This window comes from Tenebrio molitor, chromosome 6 (genome assembly GCF_963966145.1).
Source record: "Tenebrio molitor chromosome 6, icTenMoli1.1, whole genome shotgun sequence".
NCBI lineage: Eukaryota > Metazoa > Arthropoda > Insecta > Coleoptera > Tenebrionidae > Tenebrio > Tenebrio molitor.
Window position 1 is genome coordinate 4,548,339 of NC_091051.1, and position 15,429 is coordinate 4,563,767.

A 15,429-nucleotide genomic window follows, 5' to 3' on the forward strand; every position below is an offset into this window, starting at 1 on the left:
ACTCTTTAGTCATAACCAAACACAATTATCCTGTTGGTATCTCAAAACACTAACGTCAAACCTTGCTGGTGAATGACACTGTTCTCTTCTTCTGTTTTGGACAAGAGGAATCGCCATTTTGATGCTTCCTTTCTGTTTCATCTCTTGAATTCATTATGATTCCCTCTAGATTGTCCTTTTTCTTCATCAAGTCTAGTCTAGTGATCTTTTCCTTAAATCTCCATTTCCTTGGTCATGGTTTCGTCTAGATAATTCCATTCTTGTAGCACCACACCAACAACCTAATCTCTTCTTCGTCTTGGTTTTTGCTGTGGTGACAGTTGGTCCTTTAAAAATGTTCTAGAAGAACATCTCACAAGTTTGTGTCTAAATTGCTTCTAGTTGCAACTTAGCTAAAACGTAGGAAAGATTGTAGACCCCAGATTAGCTGGTACTTGACGAGAAACGCGCCTCAATTGGTCTCGGTGATGTTTAGAATTTCCTATCGCAGTCTTCAGGGGACCATCAAAGTCTTCAGGTTGTCCAAATGAAGACAAAAGCTCCAATCTGATTGTTTTCAATTCATTAGGCTGCTCCAAAACAACATATTTACTGCAGCAATGGTGTGATTTATTTGTGTTCACCTAAATGAAGTTTCTTTCAAATTGGCACAATTTTCCACAGTAATTTCTTCATCGGTTCAAATTTTTTACAGCCATTTCCATTTTTTCAAGGCCATTCTTGCTGTCTCTTTACGAATTTTTATGTTTAGTTAACCTAGAAAATTCACAAAATACTCTTCAGTCGAAACCAAACACTATTATCCTGTTGGTATATAAAAACTGCCGTCAAGACCTTGCTGGTAAACGAAATTGGTCTCTTCTTTTTGGGACAAGAAGAGTCGCCACTTTGAAGCTTCTCTTCTGCTTCACACATTATCAGTACTAATAAATCTTCTCAAACAATCTCTTCGATTCATTATGATTCCCTCGAGATTATCCTTTTTCTTCACCAAGTCTAGTGATCTTGATTTCTTTGGTCATGGTCTCATCTAAATAGTACCATTCTTTCCCTATCTAATCTTCTCCGTCTTGGTTTTTGCTGTGATGACATTTGGTCCTTTAAGAATGATCTCTCACAAGTTTGTGTCCCAATTGCTTCTCGTTGCAACCTGGCTAAAATGTATGCAAGATTGAAGACCCCAGATTAGCTGGTACTTCACGTGAGACGCGGCTCAATTTGTCTCGGTGATGTATTCGCAAAAAGCAAAATATGAACGTCTCGTCCGAATCGTGTAAGACCTGAAACGCCTCTCCAGTGGTGGATGAGTCTGCGTTCGCATTCCTCGGTTGAGCGTTTTGGCTAAGACGTTTCGTCGTCGAATTACATAAACAGTCCCAGTTGATGGTAAAGCCGTGTCGGTCCGGATTGCCCAAGTCGTAGGAATGCAAATCTGGCCATCCTCCTATTTCTGGTCCGAAAAATTCGAACACTTGTCGCGTTCTCGAACAATCCGAGATATTCGAAAGGTAACGGTCCGCAATAAAATTTATCGGATTTACACGTTATTAAAAGAAATTAGCGGCGTCTTGCGTTATTTATAGTTTTTAATAAGCGGTCGGCGGTGGACAAAAATGAATTCACACCGGCCGATGTATGCGTGGAATCTTCCGTAAATTACATGGTAGTTTCAGAATCGGTATTCGGGTACATGTCCCTCACAATTCGAGAATGCCGCATGCATTAGACCCAAACATATAGTTTGGGGAACAATGAACCTTCAGCTAATAGGTAAACGATCTGACAGGTAGTCGTCGATCCGCATTTTCCGTGATGATGAAATTCAATATAAATTTAAAAGGCTAATGCGCCGTTTACACGGCATCTTAACGCTCACCTGTTGTGTTTCGCTGACCGTTCGCCTTTTTCCAACGATAAATTACGAGGCGAACACCCGTTTTAATGCCAGGCCCACAGGTGTTAACGCGTATTGGGTTTCGACGGTCCTCCGATTTTGTCACTACCGAAACGGGCTACCCAAACCGAGAGGACGATCGTTAATTTTATACAAACCGACCAATGCTAAATTATCGATTAAGGCTGGCGCACAGGTGTGCGCGGCCATTAATTCTTCCACAACAATATATCATTTTTAACAACGTTTCCACTAATTTGGAAAACGCGGTTCTACGATTTTATTGCACGCGCTAATTTATTCCGTCTTGTGGAGTTTCTTGCGCGACTACCATCTGCAACACTTTTCAATTATTCCTCGACCAGAACCGGATTGGAAACACTCCACGATAATGACAACTTTCTTAGATTTTTAACGTTGAAAATCACACTCGACACGGACGTTGACCTCAACACTCAAAATTTTAATGCGAAGCTCAAAGGAGCGTTTTTTGACGCATCTCCAATCTAGTCCTGGAAGGAGCAAATTTTTTTTGGGCCAACTCCTCGATGTTTCTCTTCTTCCTCTTCTGAACCCGGCGTTTAGTAAATTAACAAACCTGAAAAGATAGGTGATGGTTCAAATTTTTTGTTTCTGACACAGAATTCACTAGGGCTAGGTCTGGTAAACAGAATGGTTTTCTTTACAAGTCCAAAAAACTTGCTATTCCTTATATCTCCATTCCTTAATTTGATCTTGGATCAAAACGACATCCAAAGCCGTGTTTTCTCCAAATTATTTTCAAAATTTGCGGAAATTTGACTCTCATGTAGATCTCACTAACCAAATGGCTTATTTTTCCTTATTTTGGGATTTTGATTCTAGATCAAAATGATATCCCAGACTATGTTTTTTCAAAATTATTTTCAAAATCTGCCGAAATTTGACTATCATGTAGATCTCTGTATAATCCACTAAACAAACAACTTACCAAGAAAAAAAAAGAAATCTACAGAATCTTTTTCCAAAGATGCTTTTTCTTTGACATACATTTCTGACCAAAGAGAAAATAATTTCTGCTTCTTCCTTCACATTTTTTGTTCCTATAGAAAAAAACTAAGAGAACCAAATTAATTTTTTTCTCAACACACTGATGCTTTTAATGTGGCGCTATTGAATTGCTTTAACATTCTTTGATCACCCTTTTCGCTTGTGTCTACGAATTCATCATCGAGAAAATGAATGCCATGAAGATATTCTTCGAAATTTTGCAAACCAGCAGAAATCACTGGAAACTACATCTTGCAAAGAAATGGGATGCTCCAGAAAAGGCATTATGGAGTGTTCCTAACGGAACATCATATCTTTTTTCTTTCCAAAAAAACTTTCCTGCCTAATTTGTACAAAGTTTTCCAGAAAGTAGTAATTCTCATCATAAAAAAGATGCTCCTATCTAGTTTTTAACAGATGTAGAAAGTAAAATCTTGCGTTATGGCATTTCAGTCAAGCTCCAAGACTAACAACAATCTGTAGTATTGTGTTATTACTAACTGACCAAATAGCTAAGATAGCTAGGACCAGATAGCTAAGACAGCTAAGACTAGATAGCTAAGACTAGAGAGCTAAGAGCAAATAGCAAAGATAACAATTAACGGACCAAATAGTTAAGGTAGTTACAATCAGAAAGCTAAGATAGTTAAGATCAGATAGCTAAGACAACTAAGAGCAGATAGCGAAGATAGTCAAGATCACATAGCTAAGATAGCTAAGATATGACATTTTTCCTTCTTTTTCCAAAGTTAAATAGCTGATTGAAAATTTCACCATGAAACACTTGATTATGATGAATTTAAAAAATATTTTTCAAAATAGACCTTTTAACCTCATCTTTCTAAAAATTTTCAAAATTTCTCTACTAACAGCGAGACAAGATAACAAATTTAGAAAATAGAAAAAAAACTCCTCTATCCTCAATATTTGCTTTAAAACTGATTGATCTAGTAGGTACCTGTCATAATTATAGAATAACTGAAAAAATGAATGAAAGACAAAACTTTGTTAGAAAATATTTGCCTCGATAGAGAATTAAATTCGTAAATTTGTCAGCAAGGATAAAATCGTCCTGGTACGCAAATCTGTCAGTTTCTTAGAATTTCAAGTTCCTGCGGTGGCATTGTCCTGCTGAACCTCCACCTCCAGTCGGAAACTTTCGTAAAATAATTCAGGCGCCCCTCTCGATCCGGTCGTGAAAGTCTCGCTAACAATGAAATGGGAGCTTACATAAAACGCGCCCGGAGGAGTCCGGCGCGCCGATATCGAGACCACAATAATAAAATAGAATAGAAATGTATGCAGGCCTGCGGCATAATAATACGTTTACAAATTACGATCCAGATACAGTAGCATTCCGAGCGACGTGTAGAGGCGGTACTTAATTACTCATTTTATATGCTTCACTCACTATTTGTTAATAGATTAGCGCGGCGTCGTCGCGGTACAGCAGCGCGCCGCGATTTTTGCGCGCCGAGCAACGTCCCTTCCGCGATCGAATCACTGAGAATAGAGGAACATTTGGTCCTTGTAGGCATCGCGCTTGCAATTACCGAAATTCGATCGAACCGACGCGACCGTTATTATAAATTATCTTGCGTAACATTAATTATAGGTAGTGTGATGGCCGCAACAATGGCCAATTAAAAGAAACAATCGCCGATGCGGTATCTGGAGGTTGTCCATCATAGTGTGCGTGTTGGTTGGCCGTTGAAAAAACGCAAACAATACCAAAGTGATTATTAATTGCAAACAAGTTCATAATTCCATTCGGTTTATGGCGCAATAAACAATTATTAACGGCAATTAAAATCTGGAAAAATCAACCATTAATCGCTGATTTACATCTACAATGTTTCATCCCGGATGTACGGTGCTGCTCAAAATAAACGACAAATTTCTATTACTAATTTGAGACTAGCTGCGGTGGTAATTGGCGGCGAGACTGACTGGACGCTGAGGTCGCCTCCTCAAGAGAAATCATTATTCAAATTTATTGTCGCACAAGTAGAGCCTCATTGTCGCACAACGCCATAATTCAAAGTTTTTACCCGATTTCTAGCTTTCACTGCCGAACTAGTCGAGCATCTTCCTCATAACTTGTATGAAAGTTTTTGAAACAGGAATCTTCGCCGATTTTTTTTTCAGTTGCGTAAGAAAAAAATCAATCAAAAATTTCGGTGACCACAGAAAGCGAACTCTACAATTGAGCATTTTTGTGGTGTTGTAACGAAGCTTTATGAACTAATAATTAATTGCAACTGCGCTATCATCGTCTGGTGGATTACGTGAAGATGACGAAATCATCGTAAAGATATCCTTTCCCATTAGTGCTACTTATTATAGTCTACCAAGTGATACACAGATACTAAAAGATTTGTTTCTGATCTGATCACTTGGAATGTTCAGAATTGGTTCGTTACGAAGCTTTTACAATTTCGTACAAATTCTTTCTTGTTCTTGATTATTTCCGTCATTTATTTGCACATTCAATCTTCCAAAACAATTTAAACTTTGCAAACACCCTAAGAAAAGGCACATTTCAAGCTCACAAAATGTAGAAAAAAAGTGTTCACGTTCAAGAGAAATACTTTTTTCCATGATCATTGAATTTCAGTGGTCTTTGCCCACTGTGAGCAAAGATGGCAATTGAATCACTAGTGAGGAAAAAATATTTTCTCACTAGTGAACAAAGTGTAATGTTTCACGAGTGTTGCAGAGAGATAATGATAGGTATGTACAGTTTACGTTAACATAACCTCATCTTTTACTCTTGTCATGAATGAGCAAACGTGCATTTAATCACTCGTACGGTTGGGGTCCTCGCCTTCGCCTCAGACGCCCAACTTGCATACTCGTGATTAAATGCACTGCTTTGCTCACTTGTATTGAAAATAGCTATTGCATCCATTTTTTCTCTCAAGAGAGATTTTTTTTAAATGTTTTGCGAACACGACTGCAACTTATCTCTCAAATCAGACAGTTTCATTCGCAGTTATTTGTTTTTTTTTTTTTATTAAATCATGATGTACGATATGAAAGACACGTCCACACGAAATGTTCAAAGCATCTTTTACAGTTCTTTGGTCTTTCAAAATTAATTTTTTTCTGTAGTGGGTCACACCAGGGTGTTCATCGTGGACCTCCGTTCTTCCGTCAACATGAAATCACCTCTCCAAAAATAGGATTTTTTTGTCGTGCTACTTTATAAATCGTATTTAATAAATTCCGTGCGGAAAATTTGTGTTGACATCCAATCACGTTTCGTTGCTAACGAGAAAATCTGTTTGTTGTACTGTTAATCCGTCCGTAATTTCCACCGGTCCTAATAATATATTTCCACTTGTCGGATAATTGGCCGAAATCCTGCACAACACTAACGGTTTTTAATTTCTCTCATAGAATCGGTTTAATGGCTTTAATAAGACCACCAAAAAAACTGGTCTTTATTTATACAACGGAAAAGCGTAATTTTCGGCCACAACAACATACCTATTGCCGATTACACGTTTTTTCTTCCGTGGCAATTATCGCCGTTGCGGCGCTGAAATATCGCCGATGACAAAGGATTAGTTGCTGAGTTGGCTAATGTAAATGTTTTAGATATTTGCAGAGGGTCTGGATGGTAAAACTGGCCTCGACCATTAGTACCCATCACACTCACAATGCCGTCCGGACATTCCCAACTAATAGACTGACCACCTAACAGATTGCGCCACTCGCATTCTTCTTATTTATGCGAGCCGACACACATTTGTTATTATCCTTGGCGGGGTGAGCGCAGGACGAGACTTATTGTCCGAGATTTTAATAAAACGGACAAAGAAATCTACCGAGCGAGGGGACGAGATGAAACGGAAGATTCGGAGAATTGGTGAAATTTGCCGACGCAATTAACACCGAATTAAGAATTCAAAACGTGATCATATACAGAGACGCTCGTAACTGTCTCTCGAACTGGTGTATTTTTGTAGTGAAAGGGATGAACGAAGCTGAAATAAAAATAAAATCATATGCGATTACGTAATTAACATGTACAGCGAACAACTCCATAACGACTTAAATTTACTTTAACAAACTTCATGATTTTATGACCCTGAGCACATTTTTTATGGACTTAATGGTACTATCATGATGGGAACAACTTATTAACAAAGTCTACTTCTCATTAAAGACATTTCAAATGCTTTATTTGCCCTACGGGCTTTGAGATTCCTGATTACACTAACAATTCCAAAAAACAGAAAAAAATAACTTTTCTCTTTCTATCCCCCACCCCTTTCTTTTTCCATTCTGTCCCTCCTGTTTCATATCTTTATCATCCATCTTATCTCCCTTTCGTTCCTTTCTCTCCCTCTTTGTCATTTCGCTACATCTATTCCACTGTGCTTAATTCTCTCCCTCTCGCTCTTCATAGCACATTCTGCATCTTCATTCCTCTCCTTCCGTCCAATATCTGTTTTCTCTCTCGTCGTTCCAAGATCTAAATCCCGCCGTCACTTTCCTTTCGCTTGCACTCTCTCTCTCTCCGCAGGTACTCCAGAATTTCCTCTGTCATACACCTCTCCTACTCCCTGTTGTATCTTGATTTTTTAATTCTCTGTCTTCTTTCTTGCTTGTCTGTCTTTGTTCCTTTCAGTCAGCTCTACATTCTTCCATCTTCCTTTTGCTCTTAATCTTTCCACTTCTTTGGTGGTAATTCTCTCTCTCCTTCTTCTCTGTGTTCTTTTGCATCCTCTCTCCCCAGGTACTCCGGAATTTCCTCTGAAATACACTTCTCATACTCCCTGTTGTATCTGGATTCTTTGATTCTCTCCCTTCATTCTTGCTTGTCTGTGATTTTGTCCCTTTCACTCAGCTCTACATTCCTCCATTTTCCTTTTGCTCTCAATCTTTCCACTTCTTCACTGGCATACCCGTTCCTCTGGTAGAACTTCTCTCTCTCTCCTTCTCCTCCTCGTTCTTTCTATTTTCTCTCCAGCCTTCTACCCTTCCATCTATTTTGTCTTCAAACTTTGCCGCTCTCTTTCCCGCTTTCACTCCCAACCAATTCCCCTTGCACTCTTCCCTCACTACGTAACCTGGCATTTTTCTGTCTACTCCTAGCACCCCTTTCAAATATTTTTTTGTATTTTCTCTACCTCTTCTTGTTTTTTCCATCCCCAGATCTCTGTCTCGTACATCAATATACTTTCTATCATGCTCTCAAACATCATCATTCTCCTCCTGAAGTCACCTCCCCACTTTCTCTCTCCTATTCCCCAAAAACATCCCAGTACCGCATTTGCTTTCCTCACTATCCGTGGCTCTTTGGTTGAAGGTCATAAAAGACAGTTAAAATATGTTCTGCTCTTGCAAAATAAATTTGCAGTCTCTAGTAAGCTATTTTACGCTGAAAGAAATAAACCATCGAAGAATATATAGGCTCTGCCATTTCTATTGAAACACCACCTGTTGGATTTTTTCGATTTTTTCTAAAATTTAGCAATGTGTAACAGGTTCGGTTGGTTGTAAAACGGCTTTTAGTGAGAAATTTGAAATTTTGACATTTTCTAGTTCCTAAAACGTCAAAGCAAATCACTGTCAAAATAAGTATGATAAATTGATAAATCAATGATCTAACTACACATTTAGCAATTATTTATCTCATCGACGCATCGTGCATTCTTAATATATATAATAATTTAATATAAATGTCAATAGAAATCTAAAAATTTTACGCCTGCGAGTCCTACCACTACAAATGTGAGTGAGTGGTTTTTAGCGTGGTTATCTGTCGTGGCTAGTGTTCCTGCTGGAAGGTGGAAGGTAAAACCCAAGGGAAACTCAAAGAATTTTAATCAATGAACAAGGAAATTACAAAATCAAAGGATTGGCGCCAGGTTTGGAATCTTGAAGGATTTCGCCTCTCAGGTGTGATTGGATAATTCTGTAGACGGTAATATCAGATACCTATCTGGAAAAAGAAATTGGTATAATGGGGGAATGGGGGTATATAGGCAATGTGGGATAAGATTGTAAGGATTAAAAAAAAATCAGAAGTTTGAGGAACTCATAATTGAATGAATTGGGGAAAAGTTTAAGTAAAAAAATAATTAATTTTGGTTTATTTCAATGTACTTATATGTATTAAGTATTTTAATAAACTACACTTGCTGAAATGCTTTTTTTATTGAATATTTCTTATACTGAAACCACAGAGGATCGACGAAACTAACACGTAACCTCACTTTTCTGCTGTTAAAGTTAAATGAGTTATAATAATTAATAACAAATAAAACTGCACTTAAAGTTTAGCTGAAGAGATGAAAATCAAAGTTACAATTAATTCCAATTTAGAACAATAATTTAAGGTGTCCCCTCAAGGCGCATGTGCCAAGTGGCGTGTGATAAAAAGTGCGGGATTTAATTTTGATGTTATACCTAAATGTTAGCATTGTTAGCAAATGTAAATTGGTTCTAAGCTGAAGACGCTGACGCTTTTTAGAATGATAGAAAAACACCTTTTTTAACTTACGGAAAAGATTTCTGAAATTTCAACACAAATTTTTCCGACTGACCACATTGGCTGACTTAAATGCAGTTTATCATATAATTTAATAAGAGTTCTCTTCATGTCAGCACCCATAAGGACTCGTTTTTTTTTCTATTTTGCTCTATTTTCGCGAAAAAACAATAAATTCTTGATAATTATTGGGTTATAATTGAATGAAAGACGCGTTGAGTCAAATATGACATGACATTCAACAAAAATCAAGACTGGCAATAATAGTCAAAAAATTACTAAACATATTTGCAGCGTTGCCAAACTGTCAATCAACAGGTGGTGTTTCAATAGAAATGGCAAAGCCTTTATTTTTCTCGCTAATCTACAGCGTGATCAAAAAGGACTGTTTAAGTTGGCAGTATTGATTTTTACTTTGAAATGGTATAACTGGAGTAACTTCCGGTTGTTGACGACTTCACACTGACATTGACAGTTCAAGTTGATTTTTATCATGGCCTCCTAAATCTAAAGAAACAAAGTCTCTTTCGATCAAGGAGGCCATCATTTTTATACATACATAACCTACAATTTTGTCGCTGTTGATTTCACTTAAAATATCTGTCAAAAGACGTATCCGGTTGCAGTATTGCAAACAGCTGAACAACAAAATGCTCTTAATTGTATTGCCAACTTAAACAGTCCTTTTTGGTCACCCGGTATTTCAACAGTTCAAAAGAAATTACTGTACCTACTGACAGAATCTACTTTTTTCTCATAATTAGACACCGAGTGGTCATAAATGTTTCTTACATCTTATTCTTAACGTTGCAGAATCCAATAAAAAAATTTGCAAGAACTGCAACAAAGTTTAGTTTGTCAGTTGTAGTTAATGCATTAATCAATGTTGCTTGTATTGTTCTAACTCACCCAGTATAACTTGTTTTCATCATTAGTCTTATTTGCAATGTCAATTAGTCACAATAATACACAATTTCCAAAACATAACCTAAAAATGAATCAAGAGATGACATCTAGAGAGTGACAAATGTATAACCAATTGCGCAATGATGCCAATTCACTAAATTGTTATGATTCCGAAGAGTTCAGTGTTGCTGCACTTGCTTTGTGTTTACCTCACTCAATACAACTTGTTATTACCATTATTTTGTTTACAATGTCGATTATTCAAAGTTCTAAAACCCTAACCTACGAATGAATGACAAGATGACGTGTTGACGATGACACCGCTTGGTCAGGGATGCCAACCCACTAAATTTGCTTCATTTATTATTATTTATTCCATTTCCATTTAAGCTTGATCAAAAGAGTTTTCACGTGTGAATAATTATATCACGTGACTTCCTTGTTCCGTGCACATCTTTTTGGTTGACCCTCAACAACCCACAGACACGTCCTCCTTCCAGATGGGTGTTTGATAAATCGTGAGAGATGATTCTTTCGGTGGTTAATAATTTAACAACGTCGTAATTGTATCTGGAGAGTGCGTTATTGTTCTTCCCCCGGTGCTCGGCTCGGCTCTCTCCAGAGCATCGTGTCTTTGTCTCTGGGCGACGTTTACATAATACAAGCCGTGGTGTGTAAGCACTTCCTAAATAGTTTTGTGTTTTATGTCTGGTTACTACACAACAACGAAACAACAAGAGCTTATCTGCGTCTTTAATCTGGACCTTTCACGAAATATGTAAATTAAATTATAAACCAGTATCGATTCGACGACTTCTACAAATAAAAACAAAACATTCGGACGATCCTCGATATCGTTTAGTATTAAAAGAATGTCAATTTAAATTATCTAAATGTATTTAGTAAAATTTAAAACCGGTTAACGGACAGTTATATTGATGGCCATTCTATTTGAGTTTCGGATTCCGATTATGGCCATATAAATTAAGATAATGGTGAAAGTTTTTCGGTATTAAAAATGGAAACTGGACGAATGTGTTGTCTTTAGTGGTCATTAAGGCGATAAGGAGTCGCTTTTTCGAAAGCGCTCACTACACGTGTTCCAATTCATTTCTTCAGGAATTGCTACGAAAAAACGCAAACACGAGACGCGAATGAATTTTCGGACCTCTTAACATTCTTCAGTGTTATCGGAAATTCGAAGGCTTGTCTAGCGGTTTCGAGGAATTTGGACGGTTTTTGTGGGATTTTTGGAATTTTGCAATTTGTTCCGGGACTCGCGAACAATATCGAAGCTCAAAAGAAGTGTTTTGGGTGGAGGGAAGTGTGGTGGGTGGCTCTGAGCGGCGAGTCAATTTGCGGCTAATAAAATAATAAAAGGGTCCGGCCCCGCCCCCCGATTTATCACAATTATCGGGCGATTATCAAGGAAGTACAATTATCGGGATAGGTTTGAGCAGAATTATGCGCGCAACGAATTATAATTTAATAGCAAGTATAGGTTTTACAAGCGGTGCTGAGCCACCGCGTGAGAGATTTCCTAGAGGTTTCAGCAAACGACGTGTTTTGCATGCAAATGAATCCAAGATGTCGGCGGCGTTCGAACAAAACTAAAAAACTAGAACCATTATTTTGATGTTATTTATTTGTCTCCGCGTTTAATGGACCATAAATACCGCACTGTTGGTACGTCCGGGGCCCCGGAAAAAAATTCCCATGGTTTTCAGTGACGCAACCAATTAAAGCCGGCCCGAGCTTCAGGAGGATGACGAGTCGAGGAGTTGCCGAATGCGTGTGTGTGTTATTGATTTATCGCGTAATAAGATTTTCTGCCCCTAACCGATGACGATTTTCCCTCTCGTCTGATACACACAACTTAAGGGAAGCGCGAACAATGTAAGCAATTTATTGTCGGATTGTTTGACATGTCGGGGCAAGGGTTCCACACTCGTTGTTTCCGCTTCTTGTGCCCAGATTGGACATTGTTTCAGTGCAAATCACTTTTACGCATGCAAATGGCAAGCTTTGTCCGAGGACGAGGAGCTGCGGGAGGCTCCAGCCAGGACGACGACTCTTAACCCCGAACCAGACGAACCGGGAAGATGTTCCAACAAAAAATCTATTCTGCGGAAACTTCAACTCTCAAAATTAAACATTTCTGCAAATGTACCACTTGCATTTAGAATTAGAAAAATTAGGGTTACAAAATCAGACGGTGTCAAAAATTAGATGGGTTCAGAAATTAGAAACATTCAAAAATTAAAAAGATTCAAAAATTAGAATTAAAAAATCAGGTTTCAAAAATTATAAAGGTTGAAAAATTAGAAAGATTCAAAAATTAGAAGGGTTCAGAAATTAGGGATTTAAAATAAAGAATAAAGAATTAGAATATTTCAAAAATTAGAAGGATTCAGAAATGAGAAAGATTCAAAAATTAAAAAGATTCAAAAATCAGGATTAAAAAGTCGGGTTTCAAAAATTAGAATGTTTCAAAAATTAAACAATTAGAAGGATAAAATTAGAAGAATTAAAAAATTAGGGTTACAAAATCAGAAGGTTTCAAAAATTAGAAGGGTTCAGAAATTAGAAACATTCAAAAATTAGAAGAGTTCATAAAATTAGGAATTTAAAATTAAGATTAAAAAATTAGAATATGTATTTCAATAATTAGAAGGATTCAGAAATGAGAAAGATTAAAAAATTTAAAAGATTCAAAAATTAGAAGGATTAAAAAATTGGAAGGATAAAATTAGAAGAATTAAAAAATTAGGGTTACAAAATCAGAAGGTTTCAAAAATTAGAAGGGTTCAGAAATTAGAAAGATTCAAAAATTAGAAGAGTTTATAAAATTACGAATTTAAAATTAAGATTAAAAAATTAGAATATTTCAAAAATTAGAAGGATTCAGAAATGAGAAAGATTCAAAAATTAAAAAGATTCAAAAATTAGGATTAAAAAGTCGGGTTTCAAAAATTAGAATGTGTCAAAAATTAGAAGGATTAAAAAATTAGAAGGATAAAATTAGAAGAATTAAAAAATTAGGGTTACAAAATCAGAAGGTTTCAAAAATTGGAAGGGTTCAGAAATTAGAAAGATTCGAAAATTAGAAGAGTTCATAAAATTAGGAATTTAAAATTAAGATTAAAAAATTAGAATATGTATTTCAAAAATTAGAAGGATTCAGAAATGAGAAAGATTAAAAAATTTAAAAGATTCAAAAATTAGGATTAAAAAGTCGGGTTTCAAAAATTAGAAGGGTTCAGAAATTAGAAAGATTCAAAAATTAGAAGATTTTATAAAATTAGGAATTTAAAATTAAGATTAAAAAATTAGAATATTTCAAAAATTAGAAGGATTCAGAAATGAGAAAGATTCAAAAATTAAAAAGATTCAAAAATTAGGATTAAAAAGTCGGGTTTCAAAAATTAGAATGTTTCAAAAATTAGAAGGATTAATAAATAAGAAGGATAAAAAAATTAGAAGAATTAAAAAATTAGGATTACAAAATCAGATTTCAAAAATTAGAAGGGTTCAGAAAATAGAAAGATTCAAAAATTAAAAAGATTCACAAATTAGGATTAAAAAATCAGGTTTCAAAAATTATAAAGGTTGAAAAATTAGAAAGATTCAAAATATAGAAAGATAAAAACATTCGAAGGATTAAAATATTAGAAAGAAAAAAATTAGAATTAAAAAATTTGGATTAAAAAATCAGAAGGTTTAAAAAATTAGAAAGGTTCAGAAATTAGGAATTTAAAATTAAGATTAAAAAATTAGAATATCAAAAATTAGAAGGATTCAGAAATGAGAAAGATTCAAAAATTAATAAGATTTATAAAGCAGGATTAAAAAGTCGGGTTTCAAAAATTATAAGGGTTCAAAAATTAGAAAGATTTAAAAATTAAAAGGATTAAAAAATTAGGATAAAAGAATCAGAAGGTTTAAAAAATTAGAAGGGTTCAGAAATTAGGAATTTAAAATTAAGATTAAAAAATTAGAATGTTTCAAAATTAGGAGGTTTCAGGAGATATTCAGAGGTAAAAAAAAAATCCGATAAACCAAAAAGAAAAAAAATATTTTAATTACTGATTAAAGAATTCACTACTTTTTATACTAAATCGCTCGATAAGTGAATTTTTACAATATATAAAAGCACTGAATAGTTAATATCTCTAATTTCTGATAATTATATGTACATTAATTGTATCAAAAATAATAAAAAAAAAACAATTTACAATAAAAAATTAATTATTAACAAAATCAAAGCAAATTTCATTTATATCACTAATTTGTAGACTTCAAAGATGTTTTGCACCTGGTTCGTTAATTCTTTTCTTATCAAGTGTAGGAGATTTTTTGGCTTAAATTTGAGTAAAAATTTTGTAATACTCGTGCAATCTGACTTGACTGCTGTTTGGAAAAAGTTTTCACTTGCTTTTTAAGAAAAGAGAGTCGATAAAGTTCCAGGGAAGTAAAATTGTAAAAGTGTCTGAACACAGAGAAAAATTCAAGTTTAGTGAAAAATGTTACTAGTTGAAAAAAAAGATTGATTGTGAAAAGCATTTTGAAGGGAAGAATTCGGATTATTTTTATTGGAGTCCAGGAAAAAAAATTCGCAGCTGTACTCGATCACGATACAATCGGCTGGACTTACATCTGCATTTTTTAAGATTTTATTCTGGTAATAAAATCCTTTCTTTCGCATTCTTTAAAAAGCGAGTTCTGAGCAGAGCTTTTTGTAACTTCCTTGGCGCTCATTATCAGATGACAAACATCATTTACTGTGGCAAGAATTTACGTATTGTATCAAAGGAGCTGTAATTAGTCTGGTTAGTTATTAAATTCAACGATTTGTCCCATTAGCAAGACGGGATCATTCCAGTTCGAAAACATTATTAAATATTTTCTTGGAGTCTGTAATTGTCAATCTTTTATTATTAGTTGAATTTTTAAAAACCTAGAAGTCCCAATAATTACATGAATTTTCCTCACATTTATTAAACCTTGCCAATAAAAAACAAAAGCTCTCGCTTTTGACAGCAGAATGGTTTCTTAAATGTTGAAATTTTCCTCAAAACGAAAAATTAAATTTTTA